Raw genomic sequence first — 24,537 nt, 5'->3', positions numbered from 1 at the left:
TGTACGAGCTCACGTGAGTGTGTGCACATCTGTGGGGAGTGCATGTGCACATAGAGACCAAAGTTTGCTTTCAGGTGTTCTCTTTTGCTCTTTTTCTCACAGAACCTGGAGCTCGCTGCTTAACAATGCTGGTTGGCCAGGATCCGTTGGTCTCTGCCTCCCCAGAGCTAAGATCGCAGGGGTGCAGTACAGGACCAATGTTTACATGGGTCCTGAGAATCTGAATTCAGGATCTTTCTCGGCAAACACTTTACAGACAGAATCATCTCCCCAAACCTGATTTAACATTTTAAGAGTTAATTAATTAACTCTTAGTTAGTTAATAAATAATTTCTCTTGGTGTACACAAATCCAATTTCCCCAACAGAATGGCCGTGATGTCAAAATACAAAACAGAGCAAAGTGATATGGACAGGGAAGAGTTGGGGAACTGTTGCTATCAAGAAAAGGATGGGGCTACTACAGTTCAATATCAAACCACAGCCAGCTGGTCAGATACGGTGGAATGTACCTGTCTGTATTCCAAACAACTTGAGAGATGGAAGCAGGAGGATTCCTTAAGCCCAGGAATTCTAAAACACTTTAGCAACACAAAGCCCATCTACAGACTGATAGACAGACAGACCAACTGACTGACCAGCCAACCAATGGTCAAATGTTTGTAGTAAGTTAGAGTCCTCGAAAAATTCCTAGGAATTAGGACAGTTTGGATGAGTGTCCCCCAAAGGCCTTCATCCCTAGGGTGGTGATAATGAGTCATGCTGTACAGATTTCAGGGGATGGGGCCTTCCATGAGGTCCTCGGGTCACTTAAAAGGGACCTTCCCTTCTCTCTGTTGCTTGGCTCATGAGGCATGGTTGATTTGGTACAGCTTGTGTTTCTCTTATACAGTTTTATCAGAGGCCCAAGCAATGACATCACTGGATCTTCAGCTAAAACTCCAAACCCAAGAAGCAAAGTAGCATTTCCTCTGCAGAGGTAAACTTATTTATGCTGTCATAAATAAGGTGAAGCTCACACAGTGTCATTCCACGGCTACAACAATGAGGTGGAATCGCAGACAAGCCTCTGTCAGCACTATTTTATGTGACAGAAAATGAAGCCTGCAGAGCTGAAAGGACTTCAGCTAATGCTCCAACACTGGCGCCAAACAGAGTATCCACCCCCCCACCCCCCGAGTCTCAGCCTGTAACTGTGACGACACACACCCGTCACAGCCTATCTTGGTACTAATCCATGTCCTGTACACAGCCTTTGCCAAGATAGGCAGGAATATGGCTAAGCTTCTGCTCTCTTCTTGATTTGCAAATGAGGGATTCGATTCACTTCTTCCCTTGGGCGTCACTCTGTTCTGATCGGGCTCCTGGGTCCTCTCTTCTCTTCCCAGGACTCACACCCCTAGCTCAGTCCTTTACAGCAGCTCATGGTTGCCAACAGGGACAGGCAGTAGCAGTGTAGCTGCTGAACCTCAGTCCCTGCAGTGAGGAGGAACTCAGTAGCCAGGGGCTAAGAGCTGTCACCCACAGACTCAGCATGCCTGCAGGCGGTCATTTAAAATCTGCACAGCAAAGACAACTTCCTCACAGCTCCACTGCCTGGCATGTTCATATGTTTTAAAACAAAAATTTAGACTTTTCATTCAGTTTTTAAAAACAATTTAATTTTCTGAATACAGCTCTGTCTCTCAGTATCAGTGGGGTGACAAAGTTTAAAGACTATGGATGCCAATGTCTGTGGATGCTCAGGTCTGTGGATGCTCAGGTCTGTGGATGCTCAGGTCTGTGGATGCTCAGGTCTGTGGACGCTCAGGTCTGTGGATGCTCAGGTCTGTGGATGCTCAGGTCCGTGGACGCTCAGGTCCGTGGATGCTCAGGTCTGTGGATGCTCGAGTCCATGGATGCTCAGGTCAGTGGATGCTCAAGTGTGTTGTATAAAAGCACCTTGGTATTTGCATACAACCCACGCATGTTTTCTCTGTAGTTTAGATCGTCTCTGGATTATTTAAAATACCTAATACAGTATAAGTACTGTGTAAGTAGCTGTTATGGTATATTGTTCAGGGAATAACAACCAAAATATCAGTAGTTGCTGGTACCAGTATAAATTTTTTTAAATATTTTCAATTCAAATTCAATTGCAACTGAAGATACAGAAGGAAGGGTGTGGAGGGATGCCTTTATATATGGAACAGCTCTGCTTCTGAGACAGTGGCTTTAACTGCCAGCCAATCACATGCATATTCATGACCATTGAGCATCCGAGAAATGTTGTCTGAATGATGAATAAATAAAGCTTGGCTTCATGGATTAACAAATTCCACAGGTCAAACTGGGCTTTTCTCCCAACAAAATCAAACATGCAAAGTAGCTCACGATGACACTGAAGAGCCAGTAATGGCGATGCTGTGTTTTTTGACATCAGATTCAGATCCGATTTAACGTTAGCAGGGAATCCACAGAGCTTCAAAGGCCAGTGCAGACAGTGGCACTGTGCCATGCACAGGGTGCCTGATGGCATTGAGTCGGTAGAAACCATCCGGTCACACCCGCACATCTGCACTTAGAAATTAGCTTTACTGTGAGGACGGGGTAGGAAAATAACCTGTACGTCGCTGGTGCCAACTAACTTTACTAGCTGATGGACAAATAAAAGGCATTTAAATAGGGCTCGGATGAAACTGAAGTTGAGAAATACAGCAACCACACAGTCAGGGTGTATAGCAGGGCAAGAATTGACTCTCCCGGACAATGGCAGTAAGCCCAACATGCAGAGATGCTGAAGTCAGCCAGAGACACGCAGCATGTAAATCTGTTTGTGAGACCAACTGGCTTTCTTTGCTTTTCAGTTCCTGAACTAAAAGCAGACGCAGGAAGGTGGGTACATCTGAGCCAGCACTGCGATGGATGCATGGCCCATGGGTACAGGCAGGAAGCCCTGGGACTGTTTTTTGGTCAGTTGTCGCTGCACCAAAAATGCACTAAACTAGACATGTCTACACTGTGTCTAGTCTACACTGTAGACATGTCTACTTGTCTACACTGTGTCTCAACACAAGGCAGGCCACAGAAAAATAGAAGAAAAATCCCCCTGCAGTTTATGAAGAAGACCTCCAACAGAAGTACTCTTTCGAGGGGTTGGGGGGATCTCTCTCTGTGCACCCCTAAGAATCTGAGTTCATATCCCTAGCACCGTGGGAAAGCCAGGTGAGGTGACCCCTGCCTGTAACTAGATGGGCAGTGACATCCCTGGGAAAGTGGTCCTGAACAGCATGAGAAAGCAGGCTGATCAAGTCACGGGAGCAAGTCAGTAAGCAGCAATCCTTCATGGCCTCCGCTTCAGTTCCTGCCTTGAGTTCCTCCTCTAACTTTCTTCGACAATACATGTGATAGGAAGCATACGATGAAATAAGCCCCTTCCTCCCTGAGTTACTTTTGGTCATGGTTCTTACCACAGCAATAGAAACCTTAAGATACTCACCAAAGAGAAGGCACACCAGCCAGCTTGATAGGCAAGCCCAAGTCCAAAGAAGGTGACTTCTCAAACTGAATGATATACCCTGAAGATATATCTCTGTCCATAACTCTCTGTCCATATTTCTGCTCATGGACTTCCTTAAATCGCTGTTTAGAATTTTAGCAAAAACATACAGAACATGAAGCTCACCCCTGAACTATTTTAAGGCTGTAACTCAATGGTACAGCCATGGCGACCATCGATTTTCAGAACCCTTTCATCTTGAAAAACTGAAGCCCTGTGTCCATTCAACAGTATCTCCCCATCCCATCTCCTTGCAGCTCCTGGAAGCTACCATCTTATTTCCTATCACCACAGGTTGACCCGTCCAGGGATATAAGATGATGTAAGTATGTTTCCTTTGGTACCTGGCCTGTTTCACTCTGCATAGCATCATCTGAGATCCTTTATACCCTCTATCAAGGGCCAGAAAGCCCTTCCCTTTTAGGCTAAATAGTCTACTATACATACAGGACACTTCTGTTTGCTCCTTGGTTATTCTGAATTACCCTGAAATAAACACGGGTGGGCATACATCTCTCAGGGACCCCACTTTCACCCCCCCCACACACCCAGAAGTAGGATCGCCGCATCATTTCTTGAGGAACTGCCCTCAGGGTCTGCCCCATTTTACTTGCCCAATGTCAACGCATAAAAACTCAAATTTCCCCACATCTGGCCATCCGTTTACTTTCTGCCTGGTTTTGTTTCCTTTTGGCTTTGTTTTTATTTTTGTTTTTGAGTAGCCATTGAGCCACTGAGCACCTCTTGTCTAGTTTCAACACCACCTATTATCATTAACTCTGTGTTTTAAAGCCAGTTTTCAATCCCTCACAACCCGGAGCCCTCACCACCACCCTCTGAGGTTTAACAGGATGCCCTAGAGTCTAGCACGGCCACTGGGTTTCCGGCAGCCCACAGCTAGGAAGGGTTCAGATCACAGCCCCAGGGTAATCGACATCACACGCTACACTCTATAATACATATATTCTGTCTGTGTGTATGCCTGCAGATCAGAAGAGGGCACCAGATCTCATTACAGATGGTTGTGAGCCACCATGTGGTTGCTGGGAATTGAACTCAGGACCTTTGGAAGGGCAGGCAATGCTCTTAACCTCTGAGCCATCTCTCCAGCCCACGCCACACTCTAACTTATTTGAAAATGAACAGAACCTCACAGACAGATAGTGGTTGTGGTGGGTGCTCAGGACACTATGCCTAATCATGCAAGTGGTTGCTTGGTTTTATCCAAATATTGTTCCCAGTTATGGTGATGCTCTTAGTAAGCTATAAAAAATAAGAGTGGTTCCAAACTGTCACATCACAACATTCTCTCCTTTAAACCAAATGACAAACTCGGATCTTGTAGACACGTTTGGGCAAGGCCAACACTACTCAGAGCAGCTAGAGGGGCTACCATCCATCCACCTGCAGATTCCAGGTGAGGTCTACTGTTCAGAGCAAGCAGTAATGGGTATTATTTTGTAGTTCCAAACTAACTTCTGTGGAATACACTTTGTATCTTTCAGTTATTCATCCACCTATTCAAAGCTTATGAAAGTGTGTTTGGGTCAACTACATAATGAAACCTTGTCTCCAAAAACTAAAACAAACAGACAAACAAATACCTTCTTACAAAAAAGTGTCAGGTAGCTGCTGGTGATTGAAGGGGTGCGGTGGGGTAGGGTGAGGTGGGTGAGGCTCCCTTCTAAAGGCTCCAGGGGCTCTCCTGCATTCTGTAGTAACAGCCATCATTTTTAGTCAGGGCCTCTCCAAGCTCATCCATCAAGCCTTATTACAGATTCTAGAACAACGTCTGGGACAGAGCTGGAGAATTGTTCCCTCAGGATCCAATCCTGAGCATTCGCCATGTACTTCCTCCTGGCATCTGGTCCTCTTCCTTTTGGATTTCCATCAACAACGGCTAGACTCCCAAGAGGTACTTCAGAAATGTTAGCTAAACTGATCGCTGAACATCATAGAGCCCTCTAAGGAAGTGCTCTGGCCAGTCCTGATGCGCACACATATAAATGCAGAACTGGAGAGATAGCTCAGCAATTAAGAGCACTTTCTGCTCTTCCAGAGGACCTAGGTTCAATTCCCAGCACCCATATGGCAGCTCACAACTGTAACTCCAGGATCTGACATGCTCACACAGACACATGCAAGCAAAACACCAATGCACATGAAATAAAAATAAATAAATAAATAAAAATTCCCAGAACTCAGGAGGCCAAGGCAGAAAGGATAATGAGTTTTAGGTCAGCCTGGGCTACACAGCAAGTTCAAGGTTAGGTTGGGATACATAGCAAGATACCTATCAATAATAAAAATAAGTTAAGACTGTTCTTAAAGCAGGACACAATGGCGCAAACCTATAGTCCTGGCACGTGGGAGGACTAGGGCAGGAGGAGTGGAATTTAAAGGTCAGTCTACAGTACCTAGTAAGACTTTGTCTCCAGTAAAGAAAGAAAAAACAAAGGGAGAAAGGAAAGAGGAGAGAGAGGAGAAAGAAGAAAGAGGGAGAGAGGGAGGGAGGAAGGGAAGGGGAAGGCGGGGGGGGGGGGGGGGGGGGGGTAGGGAGGTGGAGGAGGGAAAGGGGAGGGAGAGGAAGAGAATTTACATCTCTGAGATGCAAATTACAATTACTTTTGGCCCTTGGTATCCATGGATCTCACATCTGCAGATTCAACCAAGCCTGACACAAAATATTCACAAAAACCTGTCACTATTGAACATGTACAGACTCTTCTGATATTACTCCCTAAACAATACAGTCTATCAAGAGTTTACATTGTTCTGATGTTGTTTCAGGTACCATAAGTAACCTAGAGATGATTCAGAGGGCATGAGGGACTATGTGAGGTTGTACACAAACACATCCTTGAGAGATCCCGGAAGCAATTATTCACAGATCACTAAGGACAATAATGACATTCTTTTTTTTTTTTTTTTTTTTTTTTTTTTTTAAAGATTTATTTATTTATTATATATACTGTATTTTGTACCAGATCTCATTCCAGATGGTTGTGAGCCACCACGTGGTTGCTGGGAATTGAACTCAGGACCTTCGGAAGAACAGGCAGTGCTCCTAACCTCTGAGCCATCTCTCCAGCCCAATAATGACATTCTTATGAGCAGCCTGCAGGCCACTATACCTCCAAAGTTCCCTGACTGTCCTACCTGGCACTGTAGGCTTCATTTCATTATTCTTTGTACTGCTGTTTTTAATTAGAAAACACGTGTATTCTGTTCAGCAGCATCCAAGGCCAGCCTGGAAAACTTGGAGAAATGCTATTTCAAAATACTATATTTTTAATCCAAAATGTGCTTATTGGGTGGGTTTCCAAATCATCTTGACTTGGGGTACTTTGCTGTCCTGCCGTGAAAGAGCACTCTTCTTTCTGCCTGTCTTTTTTTCCCACCTGTGGAGATGGGATGGCGGGACAGTGGAGCAGATAACACACAAGGGTACCGTTTGTTCGTGGCTAACAACCATGGGGTTTAACAGCGTCCTGGGCAGTTCCCATCCATGAAGCAGGAACTGGGGCTCTGCACCAGGATTTCCCTTGAGTTCCTCCTCTCCTCTTCTGGAGAGGGGATGAAGGAGATCCTTTGTGAAAGGAATGTTCTCTAGTGAGCAAAACACTCACCTCTGGACATTTTGAAAGGGTTGGAAATCAGGCTTGCTGGTAGAGGGCTTGCCAGTATCATACAAATAAGTAAACGTAACAAAATAAAGATGAGAGTTGGGAGTGATAGGCGAGTGGTAGAATACTTGCTTACTACACACAAGGCTCTAGATTTGATTCCCAGAACCACAGCAAATAAGTAAACCAATTAGCATTCATCCATCCTCCAGAAAAAAAAAAAAAAACAAAAAGCACTATTAAGACTTTAGACTGGCCAGGCAGTGATGGCACACACCTTTAATCTCTGCACTCAGGAAGCAGAGACTGGAGGATCTCTGAGTTCAAGGCCAGCCTGGTCTACAGAGGGATTTCCAGGACAGGCTCCAAAGCTACAGAGAAACCCTGCCTTGAAAAACCAAAAGAAAGAAAAAGGAAAAAAAAAAAAAAAGACTTTAGAATAAAAAAAAAAATTGATATGCAGATCTTACAACTGGTATTTCCCACCTATGAGTATTATTTCAGAAATGCTATCATCTTACCTATCAGTTTGTTTTATTTATTTATGTTTTTATAAGATGTTTTATTTATTTATGTTTTTATAAGAAGAGCATTTTATTTTGGCATCAAATGTGAGTGGAGTAGCCTGTGCTTTGGGGCTATGACAGAGAGGCACATTGCGGCTGAAACACGCGGCACAGATAGCACACTCTTCCCATCACTATGACATAAAGTGGAGGAAGAGGAAAGGCCTGAGGACCCACTGTGGCTTCTAAGAGAGCAGAGCTCCCATGAGGTCCTCCCCTGGGAATTTCCACATCCTCCACACAGCACCAAGCTGGGAGTGAAGACTTAAACACAAAGTGCTGTGGAAAGCATTCCAAATGCGAACTGTGGCAGGAGCAGATTTATTCTTATTTAGACATTATACAATGTAGATATGTATTAAAACATCACAGAGCACTGCACAAGTATATACATTCTTAATGTGTCAGTTAAAAATATATCTGGAGATTTATTATTTTTATAACCATTATCTTTTCTGAAATTATATCATTTCTCCCTTTTTCTCTCTTCAATGTCTACCATGCATTCCCCCTTGCTGTCTCTAGCCTCTTTTTCTATAATTGGTGTGCGTGTGTGTGTGTGTGTGTGTGTGTATTCCTAAACACATAACTATAACCTGCCCAGTCTGTATAATGTTACCTGTAAGCTTGTGATCTTGGGGCTGACTACTTGGTATTGCATAAACAATTAGGGGTTCTTCCCTGGGCAAGGCTATTTCTGCCACTCTCATCATCCCCCAGTTGTAGTGAGCTTTTAAAGGCACTTCTGAGCTGGGAGATGGCTGACTCCATGGCTAAAGCACTTGCAGTTCAAACATGGGGTCCAGAACCCAAATGCACATGACTCAAGATTCCTGAAGAAGCTGGTGAGCAAACCCAGCTGTGCTAGTGAGTTCTGTACTAGACAGATCCTGCTACAAAACAATGATGTAGAAGAACAGTGAATGAGAAGCCCCAAGCGCACACCTCCATACATGTTCACACACTTGAAAACCCATAAGGAAAAAAAAATTATTATTATTGTCATATTAGGAGGTATAATCAAAGGCATTCACAAGTTATTCTGGATAGATGCCTCTGAATTTGTATTTGAACTTAAATTGTATTTGTTAGGGTTCGGTTTGGTTTGGTTTTTAAATGAGAATCTCACTGTTTTAATCAGTCTGGCCCCAAACGTCAAGGCTCAAATGATCCTCCGACCTCAACCTCTTGAGTAGCTGGTAACAGGCTTGTACCACCCTACCCAGCTGAATTTGCATTTCTGTAATAAATCTCTAGCCAGGTCCAGGTTCACCTCTGCTCACTTACAGCCTAGCAGAGTTTCCCAAGCTGACTCAGAAGGATTCCTAAGTACCCCATACAACGGAAGGCTCCTTAGATTTTGATGGCCTTTTTGTTTGTCGGCTTGTTTTTGCACACCACTGGCATGAGTAAAAGGTGTTTCTAAGATTGTGCTTGTGGAGATCTGATGGTCACAGCTGCATTCCAAGAGTTTCATGAAAGACTCTCATCCCAGGGCTTCACGAACAGCCAGCCCTACACTACCAGAGTCAAGACAGCTCTTTGTGCGATCATATAAAGATTGTGAAATCTTGCTTTGAATTTCCACGAGGGGAAATTTCAAAATATACATCTTTCTGGTGCTGGAAAAATCAAGACTATATTTCAAAATATACAACTTCCTGCTGGAGGGCTTTGGCTGAGGAGAGTCTACAACCTTCCTTCAGGAATCACCCTCTCTCCCTTCTCCCTCCCTCCCTCCCTCCCTCCCTCTTGTCTCTCTCCAGGGAAAACTGGCAGTGAACCTGCAGATCAATCAGGGGTGGTAGAAGGAACCCTGAGGGGAAAGCAATTCTGGGTGACTTGAAGGGAGGGGCCCCCCAGGCAAATGACTGGAGTGTGCAGGGCGTAGGGGGTATCACTTCCTTTGCGCCTTCACCCTCCGGCTGGGTTCTGCTCTCAGCAATACAGCTTTCCCATGGAAAGCAGAAGTGGTCCTCCCTCTCCAGAGAGCCTCTCAGAGACTAGTTTCTCCATTCCCTCTGACCCGTGGGAGTTAACACTTACAGGAAGAGTAGGCACCCACTTCACCCAAACGCCATGCAGCTGTTAGGACTTTGGGAACCAGAGTGAACACTGATCCACCTCTGCAGTTTCCCTGTGGACTCTCGGCACTCAAGCGTGGCCCCTCCAAGTTGGTATAGCTTCCCACAAAATGTTTTACTAGCACAGAGAGAGAACTAGAGGAGGTGTGCTCAAGATTAGCTTCCAATCAGAGTGGCCTGGAGTCAGCCAAGTGGCAAGGAACACTTTAGGTCTCACAGAAAGGTGGATGGGAACCAAAAGGCAATAATGGCCTTAAAGTTCAAAGCATAGAAGAGAAAATGCAACAAACTAAAAAACAGTCCAGGCTACACATATAGGAAGGCTCCTCCTCGGTCGGTAAGGCATTGAGGAAACTGCCTCTCAAACTGTTGTGGGGAGTGGTGGGTCACACCTGTAAGGTAAGATTTCTCAGGAGTTCTCTGAAGGTAAGATTTCTCAGGAGTTCAAGGCCATCCTTAGCTCCGTGGAGGAATTGGAGACAAGTCTGGAACACTTGAGATCCGGTCTTAAGAACAAAACACATGATTGTGATTGCAGCATCAGTGTGGTTTTATAGGACACCATTTAGGGATCACAGCCTTCTGAACAGTGACCGTGGGTACCAAAACACGGACATGATCAGCCAACTAGCATCGCGCCAGCCACAAGGAGGAGAGTGTCTTTGTAAGGTGAAGGGGTCACCCTGCTAGGCACAGCAGGTGCTGGGACACAGTGACCTCAGCAGGACTTGCAGGGGACTGTGTCCTCACCGTGACCTCATTTTCAAGAAAGAGTTTCATGGCCAATGACAAATGCAGTGGCTCAACCTGTAGGAAGGGAGAAGAGAGACTCTGTGTGTGTGTGGGGGGTCTTTCCTCCCTTCACCCTTTCCTCAATAAACTCCACACTCAAAAAAACAGCAAAAAGCAAAAAAAAAAAAAAAGGCCCAAAGAATAAAGAACTAAGGCTATGGTGGCAAGCCATACTTGCTAGAATTTGATTTAATTTTTTAAGCTTGTTATTCAACATTTACAGAAAAGTTTCCCTAGATAACTCAAGACTAGATGAGAGGCTCATCAAGACAAAGATGAGAGAGGAAGGCTTGAGTCTGCACTCGGGGCTGCCGTGCACTTTCTCACCCCTCAATTAACACCCCGTTTTCCACATTTGAGTGTTTCCCCTCAAATGGGAACTTAAATGTTGGAAATGACGACAGAATTTACTCAAAATTTCGCAATCTAGGCATCAGGAAACTGGGCAGCTGTAGAAATATTTCAGTATTTCTGACTGGAAAAGAAACTTCCTCTTCCATTTCCTTCTCTCCGTTATTAGTCTTCAGAGCTAGGAAGCCATGACTACAGCAAGCTGACTGCTGGGCCATCCACTGGCTTGCCCGCAGCAGGCACTCAGAAAGCCCGGCCTGTCTCCTACATGGGTGCTATAGGCTTTCCTTCTCCATCATGAGGGATGCTCTTGTTATAACAGGTATGTAGAGATGATAGAGTCTGTGGCAAGGCGTCTCCAGCAATGACAGAGAGAGGTCTTTTGACAGTTAGTCCTTGGACAGTCCTGGCTAACTATTGCGTACCATAAGCAAGGCTGCTCCAATGACACACAGTTATTACGGATGATCCACATCGAAGAGGAGGCAGTGCTGAAAATACAGGAGATGGCTTCCTGGAGATCCACTCCTACACACCCCCCAACCCCCTCTCCAAACTTAGTTCAGAAAAACTACCAAATAAGAAAATTACTCTGCAATTCTGTCTCAAATACGTACTAAATAACACATTTATCTTAAGTAATTGATGACTGCAAAGTAGGAGTAGTCAGAAAACATACCTATAATAGCCAAAGACTATCTAGCCTTTCACCTCAAACAAGTCCCTGAATCTCTTTTTTGTATCTGTCCGTTCCCTGCTTATGGGTAGGGAATCATGAAGGGTCCAGAAAAAGTCAGGAGGAAGCTTCTGAAATTATACACACACACAAAAAGTATTATCTTCATTGCTATAAGCTGCTCAGAAAGGCTCTAGGCTGGTTCCAGTGCCAATGCGTCACCGACTAATAACCTAGTGGTGGCCCTTCAATGTTCTGTTTATTAATCTATGCATCCTAGGGATCATTGGTCCCAGTGAGATGCAACGATGTCTTATGCTGTATATGTGCGCATATTATATTCCGATTTATGAAATCAGTATAGGTTCATATATGATCATATGGTCTCACTTTGCTAAATGACATCTCTATGGGACCACACTCTAATCAGATCCTTCTGTCGTTTATTTCTGAACACAAAACCTGGAGGAACGAAGAGGTCTTCAGAGCCACTGATTTGCCAGGCTGTGTAGGACCTCTTCTGTGGCAAGGAAGCCACTAGCAGTGAAGGGGGAGTTTTACAAAGTATCAAGACTCTAAGGTAAAGAAGGGTGACCTGCTTTGCAGAAACTGTCTGACTGCCCATCAGGACTTCCTCCAAAGACACGGAGAACAGTCTTGAGCAGGGATTTCCACTTAATGTCCTTCCACCCTTGTTACAGAAGCCAAGACAGAGGGTGAGCAGCCTACAGCAGGGTATCCAACAGACAAGCTCCCTTCTTCCTTCCAGGCCATCTCCACAGAACACTTCTCAAGCACCAGGCCTTCATTTTGGACAAAAGAGATAAAGCCGTTGCCAGTCATTGTCGGGATGACCAGTCTATAAACATGGACATTTCCTAATACCTCTGCTGCCGTGAGGAAGCACTGACTCAATACACAGACCAAGTGGGTGTTCCGTGAGTTCAACCCTGGCCAGTGGTGCGGTGCCTATACCACAGCTCAGGATTCCCGGATCCTGACCTCTCTTCCTTCACACCTGCTGGCCTCTTCCCAGGCTCAGGTTACCACACTCACAGCCCAAGAGGCTCATTCACCAAAGGCTCTCGTGAGCCAAATTTAAAAAACAAAAGCAAAACAAGAAACAGGAAAAGTCCCAAATCACCCAGCTCAGCTCCAAAAGAGAGCCTGGAGAGGCAGACTTAGGGAGAAGGATTCCCCTCTCTTAAGAAGGACTAGAGAAGCTCTGCACCCCTCAGGGCGCAGCTTATTTCCGTAAAAAAAAAAAAAAAAAAAAACTAAGGACGTTACTACACAGAGAAAACACCCTAAAGCCGGCTGAGCTTCAGGAGCAAACCAGGAGTCCAGCGTCTTCCGCGCTAGGTCTTATGTTTTAGGGCCTCTTCTTGGAATCAGAGGAACCCGTGGGACACCACAGCATTCAGGTCTTTATTAAGCAGATTTTTTCAAAAATCAGATGGCTCACTCTGACTTGTGGTTTCAGGTTTAAAATCACCAAACTGCCAAGACCCAAGGACCTTCGTTTTTATAGATACCAGCTGTAGCAAGTACCATTTACATAACGCGGCGTAAGTTCCAGGACTTTCAGTTTATTAAACCTATCGGGTAGGTTCATTCTGAATTATGAGGAAACCCAAACTGGAAACTTGAATAATCCTCAGACACACACAGCTGGGAGACTGCATGGCCTAGATTCCCACCTGCATTCTGAGTGGCAAGGAAGTTGAGCGGATTGGCAAAATTAGTACAATCATGGATACTCAAAGAAAGGAAGAGACAACCTCAAGTGCTCAGAGGAGCGGACTGTTGGGAAGAAAATACAACCTAAACAGCACGGGGAAGCCACTACAGCCAGCTAAGATAAGGCGGGTGAGTGGGAACTGTCGCATACACCCTTCCCCCCCAGCCAGAAGGAAAGGCATCCCTGAATTCTTAAAATAACTGCAGCTTCCTCTTGGCCAAGGCGTCGGACCGCTTCACAGTCGCCAGAGAGAAGCCCGGCTCCGCGGGAGGTCGAGCTCCAGCCTCCGCCGTAGCAGCTCGACGTCACCACCTTGCCCCGAGTCACCAGGGACCTCAGCCAACAGGCAGCCTTAGAGAGAGCCGGCCTGGGGACCCAGGGTCTGGCAGGACGACTAGATACAGCATCCCAGGTGACCCCCTCCCGAATTCCCGCCGCGCTCCTTCCCGAGTGCCCCGAAGCTTCCCTAGCACCGAAGAGAAGTTGGAGCGGGGCCCGCAGGTGGCCCCCGCCAGGGACCCAAGGACTCCCACCCTGTGCGCACCTCCCACCACGCCCCCGCGCCGCTCCGCTGCGGACACCTGCGGAACCGCCGCCCCCGCGTCCCCGCTCGACCGCCCGGGCGAGTCACAGTCACCCCAGGCTGGAGGCATCTGAAAGCTCTCACCACCCGGAGTGAGTGCCGGCAAGAAACGGCGCGCAACCTTTGCTGCGCCTAATACCCGGGTCCCTAGCCAAGCAAGCGACCTGGGCTCCGGTCCCTGGCTCGGTCTACCCGACGCGCCCACCCCGCGCTCGAGCCCCTCACTCACTCGCTGGCGGTAGAAGTTTCGGGGCTGCGGAACTCCACGGTGACTTCAGTTCAAAGCTGCGTACGCGACGGGACGGCCCTCCGGGGCCCGCCTGAGAAGCAGCTGCCGGCCCGAGTAGCAGGACGCGTGGCCGGCGCTTGCGGGCACACTGCGCCGGGGACACTGCCCGGCCTGCAGCAGGCTGCTTAGTTGCTGAGCGTCAGCCGGGGAGGCGCCCGGGCCCGGCTCGGTGGGAGAGGAACTGGCTGTCGCTGGGCTCGGCCAAGAGGTCCCTGCTACTTCCTGGTGCTCGGATTTGCATACTGTGCTGGGAGGGCGGGGAAGTGACCGTTTGGTTCCAGTCCAAGGTTTGGTATTTGGTGTGGCCGTTGCACTGGGTTTTGCAAGCAAACGGATTTTGAAGAGTAGGGGAAGCCTTGGAACCAGCATTCTTCCTTAGGAAGATCTGGGGATCCCCAGGAATCGCGAAAACTTCCACATCCCTTTTCCTTTTCTTCCAATTCAACTCCTCAACGTGTCAGAAGTGGTGGGCGCCTGGGAGTAGGGGCAGCACTGCGGTGTGTAGAGCCCTCCACAGAGAAAAGAGTACCATAGAGTTGATGTTGGGGGGGGGGGCGCTGTTTACCTTAATAAGCAAAACAGAGCAAATTCCTTAAATGTTTAAGTGCTCAAGACTTTCATTGCAGTGAGGAGTAGGGACTAACTGTGAAATTAAATGGTCTGGCAATCGCTGAAAGCCTCCGTTTCTCCAGGAAAATGGAGCTAAGGAAGACCGTTTAGCCAGAACTGCCCACTGGAGCGGGCCATGGTAACTGTTAATGCAGTCCTACAAACGTAGTGTCCTACCTGCACACATGCTTGGCATACAGTGGGTGCCTAACCAGTGCTTATTGCGAGACTGCATGTTCATACAAAAGTTTCAACTTAATAAATGCCTCTTACTGAACCAAGGTACACAATTAGCCTCTGTCACTATGACGCTCACCTAGGCTAATCTGACTTCTGTTTCCTCAGATTCCCAACCCTGCAGTACCTTGTAGAATTAGCGAAGAAAAGTGTGGACACTGTAGGAGACTTCGTGTATTAATAGTTGGGTGCAGAGGGCAACCAGGCATGGCTCTAAACACTTGACTTTTTTGTATTTGCAATGTGGGTAACTGTCTCCCCAAATGCAGTCCAGTAGGTCAGAGCGGCCACCTTGTAACCAAGTCCAGTACGGCTGTTGTTTGTTCCTAAGGAAGGAAGCCTAACACCAGGAAGCATAATGATGCATCCGTTTTTAAGTTGGTTTGGTCTTTGGTTTTTCAAGACAGGGTTTCTCTCTGTAGCCCTGGCTGTCCTGGAACTCACTCTGTAGACGACGGTGGCTTCAAATCCAGAGATTGCCCTGTCTCTGCCTCCCAAGTACTAGGATTAACCTTGTGGGCCACCACCGCAGGCGTATCCTTTTTTTTTTTCCACTCAACCAGGGACTACATAGAAGAAGATGGTACCAGATATTGTAACAGAGCTGAAAAATTTCTACAATGTTATAGGTGTCATAGCTCTCACAGTGTGGCGGTGCAAGGCAGTTCCAGTGTTTGAGCTGATGTTGGTGCCAACAAGCCCACTTGTACGCCAGTCACATACCAGCACAGCACATAGAGTCTGTACAGTACAGAGAACTGATCGTGTGAACCGTGAGTAGGGTTTATGATTTGACACAGCATACTTTTATTTTAAAGGCTTGCCTGTAGAGCAGTGTGCTCAAGGTTAGTCAGTAGCGTCTTGTGTTGTTTACCTTGACTTCTGGCTGCATCAAGAAGGACAAAGTGAGTGTACCCTACGATGGCCACACAAAGACACAATCACATAAGAGCATACTTCCTCAGAGTGTCCCCATCACTGTCCCTAAGCCATAGGAAACAGGTAGGCGGATGGTCATTGCTACAGTCACTTTCCTGCTGAAGAGTGGCCAGGGGCTTACCATGGGAATTGCTGTACATAGGAGCTGCTATCTGTCAAATACCCTATAGAACAGGGGTTCTCAACCTGTAGGTCACAACCCCTTTAGGAGTCAAACAGCCCTTCCCAGGAGTCACCTAAGGCCATCAGAAAACACAGATATTTACATTATGATTCATAGCAGTAGCAAATTACATAATAGCAGCATCAAAAATAATAATTTTATGGTTGGGGGGGTCACCACAACATGAGGAACCATATTAAAGGGTCACAGCATGAGGAAGGTTGAGAATCACTGTCTAGAAGAACTCACCACCTGAGAATCCATATCCTGGACTTTTTTGTTGTTGTTGTTGTTTTGTTTTTTTTAAATATTTGTTTATTTATTATGTATACAATATTCTGTGTGTATGCCTGCAAGCCAGAAGAGGGCACCAGACCTCATTACAGATGGTTGTGAGCCACCATGTGGTTGCTGGGAATTGAACTCAGGAAGAGTTCTGGAAGAGCAGTTAGTGCTCTTAACCTCTGAGCCATCTCTCCAGCCCCCTCCTGGACTTTTTTGAATGACCTCTTTAGTACATTGGCCCTAAGTAGTAACACTCTTACACTGAGCCCTTGAAGTCTTGGCTGACGGCATGTGGCAAACAAGAAAAGTATTTAAATTATTTGGCATTGCCTGCCACTGGTGCTCCTTCCCCTCTCCTGGGAATCTTCCTCCAGAGGTCTAGCTTTTGGAGCCTAACATGGACACTCTGCACAGGCTTCCTGTTGACTTTTGTGAGAAGATGCAGGGTGGATACAAAGATTCCCTTTGACTCTTGCAAGTCTGGCCAGAGACCCATGTGACCCAAGTGGCAACACCGCAGAGAAACAGCGACAAGTTGCAATCGTGTTGGTGGTCACAGTATCCCCAGGGCCAGACTTGCATAGACCAATCAAATCAGTCTCTAACGATCCCCAAGCTCCCCAGGTTGCTCTACTAATCAGCCACCGCTGGGAACCACTGCGAGAAACTCAGCCGAATGCAGGCTGCCCGTTTGTAGTGTGGCTACAATTGATGTGAAACCTTCTGGTTCGGGGAAAGCATGCTACAAAGATGAGAAGCTCCACTTGGCTGGAATGGCACGACAGAATTTTACAAGGGAAGTGAGTGTTGGTTCATGCAGGTTCTCTGGAAGGAAGGTGACTGGTGACACCTGTGTGGTAACTAAAAGACTTTAGTGGATCTCCTACTCGACACTCACAGCCATGCCCTGGGTTTTACACTGTGTGGGAAAGAAAGGCTCAACGCGGGTAGGCAACTTGTTCCAATTCCCTCTCTAAAGTGGATGGGTTAGATTTGAACCCCGTTCTGTGTGGACAACATCAAAGCTTTCTGTTAAGTCACTCCCAGCCTGAGATGCCACAGAAGAAGCAAAGCCCTAAGAAGCCCCAGCCTTGCAAACCGGAAGAAGTCCAGCTCCAAACCATGTTAGTCTGAAGTTACGAAGGAACAGACAAACTGCCTAAACATTACGTTATTAAAACTGAGCCACATGGTAATGGTTATGACACCAATAACATAATTATAGTTTGGATCTTATTAAAGTTAATCTGTCATATGATGACACACAGAAATGTACTGCATGGTAACTAGACCAAAACAGTGAACTGCATATTAAAAATTGCCTCATACAGGCAGATTAGAGGTTTCCGAGGTCTACCCAGCACTGTCTGGAAGGTAAGAGGATGAATCAATGCGACCAAGTTTCTGTTCCTTCTGAGGGAGGGCGGCTCCAGTGGCCTTCCCAATTTTCCTTCCCTCAGATCTTCAGTGTGGGTGCCCCCCTCTCCTCTCCTATCAAGCTGGCTCCACGACCTTGGTATCTGCCCTGTTCTCGGTTCAAATTTGATAAATGCCAAACCTGGTGTCTATGTAGCCTTGTGATCTCTAGAAACACGTTTTAGTTTATATGTAGAAACTGTTTCAGAATCACAGGAAAGCATCTAAGGGAGCACAAAGAATTACCGTATGTTCTTGATCTAATTCTCCGGCTATTAACATTTAGCCAAACTCCATTAACTAACACTCTCCTCCCTCATACCCCTCTTCCATCAATCAATCTCTCTGCCTATAATTTTTTATTTTTATTTATTTATTTGGTTTTTTTGAGACATGATTTCTCTGTAGCTTTGGAACCTGCCCTGGAACTCACTCTGTAGACCAGGCTGGCCTCAAACTCACAGAGATCTATCTGCCAGTCGCTGCCTCCCAAGTGCTGGGATTAAAGGTGTGCACCACCACCACCCATCAATCTCTCTGCATATAAATTGTCTGAACTGTTATCTGAAACTACAGGAATAATAATCCTTAGCCCTCTAACTATTTCATCAAATATTGTCAGTTAAATATAAAGTAGAAGAGGTTTTGAAACATAAATGACAAGAATTAAGGAGAAGACACAAAAATCACCCAGTTTTCCGCACAGTTTCCCAACGTAGTTTAATCAGAGGGCTTTCAGCACTGTGAAAATAGCTGGATGAAGCAGAAGTCATGCAGGAAGCTGGCACTGGGAGGAGCCTGGTGCTCTCTGGAGGCAGACAGAGGAGCCAGAGTTCAGCTCTGATCAGGGAGAAGTTACCGAAAGACACTTCCCTTGGGAGAAAACATGGCCACCTCCAGAAGCAACCCTGATAGCACAGATTTTGATCTTAAAACATGAAGAGATGCTTGATTCCTGCTGGAAGATGTAGCTCCAATAATTGTCACCTTAAAAGTTCAAAGGACAGATGAGTCTGTCGACACACAGGCATCGAGAAAAGACTCTGTGGGTAAAGAAGATGACAACCCATCTTCAGGCAGGACCAGGAGTACTGCACAGGTGCACAGGATCACAGATGCAAGAAAGGAGTAGCCAGTCACTGAGCACTGAGCTGTGGCGCTCTTTCCCCCCTCCTCCTCATCTGTCCTCTCTTCTTCCTCCCCCTCTGCCTCCATCTCTTTCTTTACTTCTTCTGTTCTTCCTCCTTCATCCTGTGCCAGAGATCAATTGAGGGCCTCGTGCACATTAACCAAGCCCTCTACTACCGAGCTGCATGCCCAGCCCTCTCTTCTAGGTTCTCCTCCTCTTCCTGGGTGGTTACGTGTAGTGTGGCATGAGCTTAGCATCTGGGTGGAGGGTTTGCCGGCCAGCTGGGTTCTGCTCTCACATCTGTATGGGATGGCCTTGTGTCCAGTACCCGGCTGGAGCCTGACCTATCACAAGCTCCGGGCTGCTGGCCTGTTTTAGTTCTAAGAACACAGCTGTCTCCACGCCATCCATTTTCCTTCTCTCTTCTTTCTCACTTTATACTCCAGAGATTCACTTTTTTCTCATTTTAGTTGCTGAGGTTACAGCACCAACAGACCCGACAACTGACTGATTGTAACCTGACACTTGACAACTTTTCTTCCACTAGAAGTCTCCCTGCAGATGTCCTCTGTCCTCTGTATTTCTCCTGAGGGACAGCCTACGGTCCTCCTTCCTGGACATTCTGGGCAAACTGACCAGTGACAGTAAGAGTGTTGGTGAAGCAGTCCACGTGGCTGGTGATGCAGTTTTCAGTACAAGAGCCTAGTCAGTCTCCTAGATTTCCCTATACTCATCCCAGCGTGGCTCTGTGACCTTTGTGATGAACTTTGCCTTCTGCTGTCCCCAGTGGTCAGCAGCACTGAAACTCTACTTTGTCTGCTTTACCCAGTGTGGTGGTGTAGGGTGCTCCACTGGCCTGTGGTTTTGTTTGTTTGTTTGTTTGTTTTTTGAAACAAGGTCTTATGACAGAGCCAAACTTGTTTTTCTCTTACCTCTACCTTCAAGGTACTGGAATTACAGGCATGAACCACCATGTCCATCCATATCAACCTTTCATGTTGAGCCACTGAGAGTCTTTGGGGGTCTAGTTGATGATACCGCCTCTTATTCATGGGTCCACCTTCTCAGATAGCCCTATTTCCACTCACTAAGACCTGACTGAGTACCAGAAGCAAGAGGAGGCATTGTATCCAATTCTTTTCTTTTCTTTCTTTTTTTCTTTCTTTCATTCTTCCTTCCTTTCTTTTTTTGAGGCAATTTCTCAATATGTAGCCCAGGCTGGCCTTGAACTCATGGTATATCCTAGACTGGCCTTAAACTCATGCTGGTCTTCCTGTATCAGCATGAATTATTACATTCAACTTGTATTCAATTCTATATAAAGGTTATTGACAGCCATCGGGTGATCACAGCCAGATGAGGGTGTTGACATAATGTTGATTGTTACTTTCTTTATCTTACTGCTCTTATCTTCATTGGCCAGTTTTATAACATTTTATGAGTATATGTATATGTATGTATACGTGGGTGTCTATATTTGCCCATCTTGAATGTTCAGTTCCCAAGTCCACATTATCTTTGGATAAATTTAACATCTAATAATACTTCCGATTTTGACCTGCTAGAAGGCATCAACTGAATCCAGGAAAAACTGTGAAGTCAGTCGAACATGTTTTGCTTAATATCAATTCTTGTACATGGCCGCCATGGATGGGAAACAAGAAGTATGTCTCAGAAATCTCTATGGTCTAATTGTGTGGGAAGTGTTTATGTGCTTTAACAAGAGTCAGTGGCTTATGTTCCCAGAACATGTCAGACTAACAGGTTAGTGATGTCAGGCACCCTGAAAAGTGGCATGGTCTGAGACCACCAGGGTTCCATTATGATCGCTAGCCATTCCTTATCTCCACCTCCAGAAAACTACAGAGAATTTGGTCATTTCTCCAGGGCACTTGGTAGAAGCTCAACTGCCTTCTAGAAGGCAGAGTCCCTTCCAGGGTGGATTTAGGGTTTTCTTTGACCCTGGGTATATCTTTTTGTACATCTAAGTAGTTTGTCTTTGTGTGTTCCTCAGAAATCCTGTTAGTTTTAATTATTTATTGTTAGGCTTTGAGAAAGTCACTTCCCCCAACTGTACCCACTCCTGTGATAATCAGTAGTTGGCTCTCACTCAGGGATTCTTCAGCTCCGATTATAGGTAAGATGCAAAAGAAGGAAAAGTCCATCGCAAAGTTAGACTTTCAGACAGTTCTTCCTTACCCCACTTCACAACAGGAGAGGCTTGACCAAGCTAACGTGATTTTGATCTGGGTAGCAGTTGGTAGGACCCACAGGGAATAGAAGAGGTTGTTCTGAGAAAACTGTATTTTCTTTGGCTTTATCCGTCTAGATAGAATCACATTGAGCCTGTACAAGTCCCGGGTATGGAACAGTATGGTAACCCTGTTTTGTAACGAATTTGTTAAGTGTGTGATTATCAACTCAATTGACTTGATTGGATAAAGAAATGACTAGGGTTTTAGCGAGGCACACCCCTTGATGTGGTCCTGAGGATATTCCTAGAGATGACCAACTTTTGAAAGCTGTCGGCACAGTTCCCTGGGTTGGGGCTCGACCATGAGGAAGAAGAACAAGGAAGGCAGCAGCTCAGAGGCAGCCCTCTCCCTCCTCGGCTTCCTGGTCTGCTGAGACGCCATGGATTCCTACCGCCTGCCACCGTGCCCTTCACACCACCGACTGTAGCCTCTCAAACCATGAATAAAAAGAAATTCTTCCTGCTTTAAGCTGCTTGTGGTCAGATTTTGGTCCCAGAAATGAGAAAAAGAAGTAATAGAAGTAGGTGTCCAGACTAGGGCTGCTGCTACAGCGAGATCTCCTGTGTGATTTGTAGGAGCAATGTGGGGGAATTTGTACATGGGAACTAGCACGTCTCTAGAATGAAGTAAGAGCTTTAACGGGGCATCCTGGCGGCAACGAGAAGGATCATAGCATCAACAGAAATGTAAATAATGACCATCGTGAGCTTTCCAAGGAGACCGACGACACACTGAGGTAGAGATCACTCATGCTGTACATTGGTAGACGATCTGACGGCATTCTGGCCACGTTCTGCAAACTTGAGCGAGGCTGAATTCAAAAGTAACGGGCTCATTTGGTGTCAGCGGTGGCGAGACAGACACACTGCTCCATCCTCACAGCTGAAGAAATTCCCTTCAGCTCATAGGGACTTCTAACCGGGTAAAGCCAGAGTCTTGGCTTGGTTGTAGCAAAGGATTTCAGTGCCAGGAGGAATGAAACAGAACTGGGGGTTATAAAATAGATCTTAACACAGATGTTAAACATGAGGATCAAGGGAAAGAGGCACTCTGAGAAAAAAAATATACCTGACACCAAGGGCTGGACTTCTCAGAGTCTCAACAGTTATTTACAGTATATACACTATTTACAACTATATACACTTCTTTCTTGGCCTTTGAAGTTATATCTGTAAGGGTTGCTAAGGAATCTAAATGACATAATAGGGCGGTTCCTATGAATTAGATAGGATTAAAGCTGGTTAGGTAAAGCCTTAGGTTACAAGACTTGAAAAAGTTTAGATTTAAATTCTTCAAAAAATCAATATTTTATTATTTTGTGTGTATGGATGCTTTGATTGCATGTCTGTGTATCATGTGCATGTAGTATTCTTGGAGGTCAGAAGAGAGCATCACATCTGAAGTGATCCTCCCTGGGGTGCTGGGAATTGAACCTAGGTCCTCTGGAAGAGCAGCCAATACTTTTAATCACTGCACCATCTCGCCACCTCCCAAAGTGATTTTATTGAAAACAAAAAGTTCAGTCTTGTTTGTGGGGTTCCTAGAAAATATTTCAGAAAGCATTTAGGCCACACATGAAGACCAGATTGGCTTAGGCTGTAAGCATGGTTCATTGTTAACGTTTTCCATATAAAGGGGTAGAGTTTGGATGTCAACAATTGCCTTAAGTTAGGGTTTCTATTGCTATAGATAAAACACCATGACCAGAAGCAAGCTGGGAGGAAAGGATTTATCTGGCTTATACTTACTTCTACAATATAGTCCATCACTGAAGAAAGTCAGGACAGGACAACTCAAACCGGGCAGAAACCTGGAGGTAGGAGCTGATGCAGAGACCATAGAGAGGTGCTGCTTACTGGCTTTCTCCACATGGCTTGCTCAACCTGCTTTCTTATCGAACCCAGGACCTTCCCACAGTGGGCTGAATCCTGTCAATCACTACTTAAGAAAATGCTCTACAGGCTGGCTGACAGCCTGGTCTTATGGAGGCATTTTCTCAATTGGGGTCTCCTTTCCTCATGTGTCTGTAGTTTGTGTCAAGTTACATAAATCTCTCCAGCATAAGGATCACAGCAAAGTTCAATTGTTTTGAAATTATTTTTTTACAATCATTTCTTTATTTCTGTGTATGTGTGTGTGTGTGCGTGTGTGTGTGTGTGTGTATGTGTGTCTGTCTGTCTGTCTGTCTGTCTGTAGAAATGGTAGCCCTCCTGCTCTCCTTCCACAGGGGTTGAAGTCAGGTCATCAGGCTTTGTGACGGGTGCCTTTCCCTACTGAGCCAGCTCACTGCCTCTGCGCTGGAAGTTTTGATTCTCAGTTGCCAAGTGGCTCCTTCCTTCTCATGGCTTCCTAGTTGCCTCGGCTTCTCTATCCCACTTCCTTTGGCAGAGGAAAATTCACGACTCACAATGTTCAGGCTAGAGTACGGTATTACTAGGCACGTTTGCCCGGATTTATAGTGACGTAGAGCATAATAGCTCGAGACATATCAAGCTTTGGGAGGAAAGGCATTCAAACCAGTTAAACTTAAGAACAGAGTTGGTGTCAAGAAAGCTTCTGATTGTTCGGGAGAGTGGCATCATTGAGGAAGAGTGTCGGCCTTTAGGGACAGTGCAGTGAGCATGAGAGTCTCTCCACTCATGGTTCCAGATTATATCAATGCAAATTCCTTTGCAAGGAGAGGGTCTGAAAGCATCCAGTCCCTCCTTCAGTGTGCTCTGCTAGAAAGCAGCTGCCGAGGAAAGAGCCGGGATCCAGGACATAGAAGTCACTCTAGCTGTGGTCCCAGAGTCAATCAGCACATCAGCCTTCCGATGCTGACACTGAACACACAGATGCAGGTGTAAAGGTGGAATGGAGCCAAGAAATGTGTCACAGGGCTGGATAGGTTGCATAGAGTTCCTAGATGGGCTGTGCATAGAGCTCTGAAGGCGAAGCCCTAGCTGACAGTGGAGAACCAGGGTATCCACTGAAGGAAGCTGCAAACTCGAAATAGAGCTAGCATAAGAGAGGTATAGGTATTAGTTAAGATTCTCAAAGGGAACAAATGCGATAAAACGGATGGATGTTTATACTAAAAGGGGAGTTGCTGGACTGGGTTACAGACTGTGTCTAATGAAGTCCAACAATCGCTGTCCTGTGACAGAAAGGCCAAGAATCAGTAGCTGTTCATGGATGTCTCAGCTGTCTCTGTCTGGAGCCGGAGTCCTAGAAGATTCCTGGACAGCTGATGAGCTTCAGTCTCTGTCGGAATCTCCAA

The 24,537-nt window shown here is 46.0% G+C and overlaps 1 protein-coding gene across 2 annotated transcripts in view; it reads right to left on the bottom strand.

The window, feature by feature from the left end:
- Positions 1-14,609, bottom strand: part of Lyn (LYN proto-oncogene, Src family tyrosine kinase) — a 107,236-nt gene extending 92,627 nt beyond the window's left edge. For both annotated transcript variants that reach the window (XM_041657118.1, XM_041657119.1), the window contains exon 1: positions 14,186-14,609. The gene's annotated coding sequence lies outside the window, so the exon portion shown is untranslated. The remainder of the gene's footprint in view (positions 1-14,185) is intronic.
- Positions 14,610-24,537: the final 9,928 nt, after the last annotated feature.

This window comes from Microtus oregoni, unplaced genomic scaffold (assembly GCF_018167655.1).
Source record: "Microtus oregoni isolate MIOR12 unplaced genomic scaffold, Mior012 000008F_ref0000371, whole genome shotgun sequence".
NCBI lineage: Eukaryota > Metazoa > Chordata > Mammalia > Rodentia > Cricetidae > Microtus > Microtus oregoni.
This window is presented reverse-complemented; position numbering and strand designations above follow the sequence as displayed.